This window comes from Aedes albopictus, chromosome 1 (genome assembly GCF_035046485.1).
Source record: "Aedes albopictus strain Foshan chromosome 1, AalbF5, whole genome shotgun sequence".
Lineage (NCBI taxonomy): Eukaryota > Metazoa > Arthropoda > Insecta > Diptera > Culicidae > Aedes > Aedes albopictus.
The window spans coordinates 69,545,916-69,551,915 of NC_085136.1; the positions used below are offsets into that span (position 1 = coordinate 69,545,916).

Consider the following 6,000-nt stretch of genomic DNA (forward strand, 5'->3'; position numbering starts at 1 on the left):
TCGCTTCACCGACTCTCGCCACCAGAGAAAAAACGGGACCCGGACCAGTCCGCCACGGTGGACAACGGCACAAAAGTTGACCAAGTCACCACACCTTCCTCCGGGATGAAAAGAATATAACTCCGAGTCCTAAGCTGTCCAGTTCACCCTCTCGACACAGTATTATGCACCGTCAACGATGATGGAGGAAAATATCGATCTAATTTTTTCACTTGTTTCCGACGACCGCCGTCGTCACCTTCGTACCTTCCGCTTCCTCTGAAAATGGTTCCCGTTTCGAGACTTTCCTCGTTCTAGCCAAAACGCAGCAGTAGCAGTAGCACTAGCACTCCCCGCACACCGCGACCGAACCAACCAAGTATGAAGGATGAAGAGAAAAAAAAAGCGAAAAAAATTTCAACACGGCCACCGGAGACGGAAACGCAAAGAAAACCGAGGAAATCGGATCGTGTCGGCACCAACTGCACGCCCAATCACTGCTGCGGCATTCCCACTAGCACTGTGCACTAAATTTCCACACCAAAATGGACATTTTCACCGCAGTTTTCTAAATTTTCACGCGATCGAAACTCGGGTCACTGATTTTTTCCCTGGTGGTGCCACTGTACCGCAGTCGCGCAGAGTGAGCGAACCAGCAGCGAGCGAGCGATGATGATGACGGTGAAAAATGGCTTCTTTTGCACTACTCTTCGACAGGGTTGCCAAATTTAAATCTGTATTTTGGCCTTCCAAAAATCTGTATCATCTGTATGGCTACTTTTTCCGAATATCTGTATGAAATCTGTATTATTTTACGGAAAATCTTTATGAAATTCTGTAAGTTTTTGAAAAATCTGTATAATCTGCATCCTTTTCCAAAAATCTGTAATATTGGTATACGGAACTCTGTATGACAAGCTGCGAAAAAATCTGTATAATTACAGAAAAATCTGTATATTTGGCATCCCTGCTCTTCGAGGGTTTTTTTGCTTCGACTGAGTTTTCTCTTTTTGTTTGCGTGACTCACTCTCAGCGATGCGAGACTCTCTCGCGTTCTCTCGGTTTGACAGCCGCAAGCGAACCACCACGACCAAAAAGCGCCGAAGAAGCTGCGCGCGGGGGTGGACGGACAGACGGTAGACAGCAACAACTCCCGTTATTTTGGTCTGTTCCACACGACGGACGACTGAACCGTTCGATCTTCCAACACAGACTGGCACGGTGAGCGGAGAGAAAAGATGCGAATAAGAAGTGGCGGAGTGACGAGACAAAAAGTAGCGCAAAAAGCCCGCAAAAATGACAGTAGCGCATTTTAGCGATGCTCGCGAATCGGCCCTGCGCATTTGTTGAAGCGCCTAGATAGGAGCTACGCCGAATGGCATAAAATCGTTTGGTATAAAGCCCAGTTTTGATGTTCAGAAGGAAGCGCTCAAGAAACTTGACCGATTTCTGGCAGACTTTGATGATTCCCATTTGAACAGTCTATTGCGATACAATTTCGAAGATTCCTATGTCAAAGTAGGAATATATAATTTGACAGATTATGACATCGTAGGGAATTCAATGAAAATGGAATGAATAGGGGAATTAACGTATTTTGGACACAGCGTTACGCCAATATATTTTGGACACTTCCATTTGTTTTTGCCGTAAGTGTCCAAAAAATATTGGCGCGTTGCTGTGTCCAAAATATGTTGGTTCCCCTAGAATGGTGTAAAAGAAAAGGTGGTGACTAGGGGCAAGACAGATACAGCGGGAGTAACTCTGTTATCGAAGTGTTGCTCAGAATTCCTCTGGAGCTCTGGATCACTCTGGTTTTCCCGAAGTGTTGCCTGATACTGTTGGAGAAAATGCAACGGTCGTCCGGTATTCGACCTGATTGCCGAACCCCCTAGTGTCGACCTAATTGCCGACACCCCTGTTGTGCATGTTTTTGACAGTCTGTTTTGTGCACGTTACCAAGACAATGACAATAGAAGTAAACCAAAGAATGTATGTATGTTTACGCTTGGAATAAATGTTTATCGCTTGACGACGGAACACTTGAGTTTTTCCTCCCGCGGTATTTTCCGAGTTTCCCGGTAGTGTTTTTCGCGTTTCCACGCATTATCCGCTGCGTACCTGTCCGCTTCATCTAACAGGTTATGGGCCCAGTGAGAGTTGCGCGAAAAACGGTTTGATCGGAACGGAAAAGGCGGAAAAAGTGTCGGTCGTTTGTGTGGCGCTTGTGAAATTTCTGAACAGCCAGCAGCGATGGAGGCGCTGAGCAAGTTTGTCCAGTTGAACAACCGCAACTGGCAAACATGGAAATTCAGAATGGAGATGCTGTTAACAAGGGAAGAACTATGGTATGTGATTGATACCCAGAAGCAAGAGGCTGTGAACCCCGGCCAGTGGGAAAAAGACGATAAAAAGGCCCGCGCGACGATGGGGTTGTGTATTGAAGAAAACCAGTACGTGTTGATTCGTGCGGCAGCTAGTGCGAAGGACTTTTGGAACAATCTGAAGCAGTACCATGAAAAAGTGACGGTTACTTCCCGGGTCTCGTTATTGAAGCGGTTGTGTAGTGTGAATCTGCTGGAAGATGGTGATCTTGAGTGCCATTTATTTGAAGTGGAAGAACTGTTTGATAGACTGACGCAGGCCGGACAGAAGCTGGATGATTCCTTGAAGGTGGCAATGATTTTGCGGAGCCTCCCGGATTCGTACTCGGGACTGGTTACTGCTCTCGAAAGCAGGCCGGATGCAGATCTAACGGTCGTGTTAGTGAAGTCAAAGCTTCTCGACGAGTTCGAACGTCGGAAGGAGCGATCTGTGAAAAGTGAACATTCCGGTGAACTGAATGCGCTGAAAAGTTTCAGCATTCGTGATTCTCCCAGGAGGAGATGTTTTTATTGCAAAATGAAGGGTCATCTGAAGCGAGATTGTCCGGTGTTGCAAAGGAAGAACGAAGAAGAAAGCGAGAAGAAGCAGAAGAGTGAGTTGTCGACCGCGAAGCAAGCCGCAGTGAAGGACAGAAGTGCCGTTTTGTTTCTGGCGAATGGTGTCCGGTCGAGCGGATGGATTGTGGACAGCGGTGCAAGTGCTCACATGTGTAACGACAAGCGATGCTTTGAGACTTTTGATGACGAGGACATTAGTGAAGTGATTCTGGCGGATGGGAAATCGGTGAAGACAGCTGGATGCGGAACCGTGAAGCTAACTGGCGTGAACGGGTGCGGAGGCGCGGTTGATGTGACCCTGCAGAAGGTGTTGTACGTCCCGTCGCTGAAGAGTGGGCTGATATCCGTGAATGTGCTGACGTCGAAGGGTTTCCGTGTGGTGTTCCGGAAGAATGATTGTGACATCGTGAATGCAGCCGGTGAAGTGACTGTGAAGGGAGATCGCCGAGGAAGTTTGTACCAGCTGAGGACGGCCGAGCATACGCTGAAAGTAGTTGGAAAGAGCAACGGAAACCGTCGGCGACGCCGGAAATTTGAACACCGAGCCTCGATAGTAGTGTGTAAAACCTGTGAAGAAGCTAGCCGCCAGGAGGAGGTGGCTGTACAGCGGAAATAATCGCCTGTGACTGTTAGTGATCCGGATGACGACGATGAAGAGTTCTTTGACGCACGGTGTTAGTGTGCGGAGGATCCAACCACGGTTGAGGAGGAGTCACAGGAAGTGTCAAGTGTTTCCGGAATTGCGATGCAGGATGTGCTGAAGTCGGAACGGTGAAGTGAAGAGTATTGGTAGTAATACCAAGGACAAACATCACCGTGACTAGCACGTCCGGAGTAGTGAAGCGACTTTGTTTTGGTGGACAGTTGGGGTTCTGTGGGGTTCAGCAAAGGTAAGGCCAACCGTTGAGGAGGAGTGTTGGAGAAAATGCAACGGTCGTCCGGTATTCGACCTGATTGCCGAACCCCCTAGTGTCGACCTAATTGCCGACACCCCTGTTGTGCATGTTTTTGACAGTCTGTTTTGTGCACGTTACCAAGACAATGACAATAGAAGTAAACCAAAGAATGTATGTATGTTTACGCTTGGAATAAATGTTTATCGCTTGACGACGGAACACTTGAGTTTTTCCTCCCGCGGTATTTTCCGAGTTTCCCGGTAGTGTTTTTCGCGTTTCCACGCATTATCCGCTGCGTACCTGTCCGCTTCGTCTAACAGATACCAGTGAAAATCGAGCAATAAGGCTATCCATGGCGACTTACCGCGATGGGGGTGACAGCTAAAAGTGTAAACAAGGAGTAAATACAACTTAACAAAGTTTCGTCAAGTGTCGTCGGTGCTTAACAAATTCCTTTGTGTTCAACTGTCACCCCGATCATCGGATGTCAAAAGAACATGGTAAACTAAAGAAATCAGCTGATCGCATCTGTCTCATGGATAGCCTTATCTTGCCCGATTTCCCGCTTCGTAGAGACGTTTCTGAAGCTTAATATATGACGAGCCAAGTATGCCCTAATAAAAAGTATCATAAAAATACGATAAATTTTATTGTTACAACACCATTTTTTCGAAAAATATTTACTATTAAACATATTGTAATTTACACAGCACACTCACCATCACCCCTATTGTTCTATACCATTCGGCGAATGGTAAATGGCACTTTTACAATAAAAAATGGTGGTCGTTATGTATCTTAACCATAAAATTTTGAGAAAATTTTCATACACTTTTTCGCGAAAAACAATAGAATGTATTGTGTTTTTATGAGACATTTTTAGGGCAATTTTCAAAAGAAAACAATATATCTTAATGTTTTTTCATTGTTCTTACAATACAAATACAATTAATTGAATGGCGTCAAATGAATCGTTGTTACAATAAAAATACAATAATATTTGTTGTTATTTGTAAGCAGTTTTCGCTTTTGAAAATCCATAGAATTTATATTTCCCGCTAACATTTATATCCAGCATTTACGAGCACTAACGTCCGCCAGAATGATATGCACATTTTATGATAAGAATCAAACACTCTGATGTATGTCTGGTATGTATTGCTTCCCGAGTAAAGTCTGATAGCAAATTGAAAACTAATTTTGATGTTGTGATATTGCAAATTTTGATAACTTAGGTTGTTATCGTTTTGGTCGTTTGAACGGTTAAAACATCAAAAATGAAAGCAGAAAAATGTTCCTGTGACAGCAAATTGAAAACAATACCTGCTATCGATGATAGCAAATTGATTACTGTTTTTGTTATCAGCGCAAGAAAATTGAAAAATCGTTAAAGGTAGAGTTTTTCGGTTGATATCAAATCATAAATGCAACAATACAATTGCACTAATGATATATCCCTAGAATTACTTAACATAGTTTACTCCCTGAGCTTGAATTATATCTTCCAGGAAGCTTTGATTTCAGGCATGTAGTCGATGTGCTTTGCAGTAATGATTGGAATAGCTGAATGTATAATCAATGGCAAACAATTCCGTATAAATCAGATATTCAAGTCATCTGATATAGTTATACTGATCATGACGCTGCATAGTATATCGAACATTTGTCGAAGTCATTTATGTGCCGGGAAAATATAATTCCATGTTGGTGAGAATATTACAAACTGAGGGAGGGTAATAGGCCCAGTCAGACCCCTGAATGGGCAATGTGGGTTAGTGTATGGGAATGCCATTGAAGGTTTGTGATATTCTCTGAGGCTTTCGAAATCCATCAGGGCGCGTCCCCGGGTTGCGGATAGAGGGAAAAGGGAGATTTTTCGCATTTGTACTGTAATCAGCCAATGTGATATTATCTCCTATGGTGTTGTAGTGCGAATGAATGATCTCATTCTATGGGAATTCGAACCTTGTAATGTATTGTTTATGAACTTCAATTTTCTAAGCTTGACAAGGTTTTGAAGACAAACTTGAGATGAGAGAATTCCCGAGCAAAGTCTGATAGCAAATTGAAAACTAATTTTGATGTTGTGATATTGCAAATTTTGATAACTCAGGTTGTTGTCGTTTTGGTCGTTTTAATGGTTAAAACATCAAAAATGAGAGCAGAAAAATGTTCCTGTGACA

General features: G+C 43.8%; 1 protein-coding gene across 3 annotated transcripts in view; it reads right to left on the minus strand.

Annotated features, from left to right (window-relative positions):
- The window catches only part of LOC109410340 (kinesin heavy chain), an 82,819-nt gene extending 81,639 nt beyond the window's left edge, over window positions 1-1,180 (minus strand). The window contains exon 1 of one of the 3 annotated variants that reach the window (XM_062844772.1): window positions 1,007-1,180. The gene's annotated coding sequence lies outside the window, so the exon portion shown is untranslated. Of the gene's footprint in view, window positions 1-238; window positions 655-1,006 lie in introns of those variants that run through there. The other 2 variants (XM_062844771.1, XM_019683889.3) reach the window with 2 other exon arrangements.
- Between the last annotated feature and the right edge of the window lie 4,820 nt (window positions 1,181-6,000).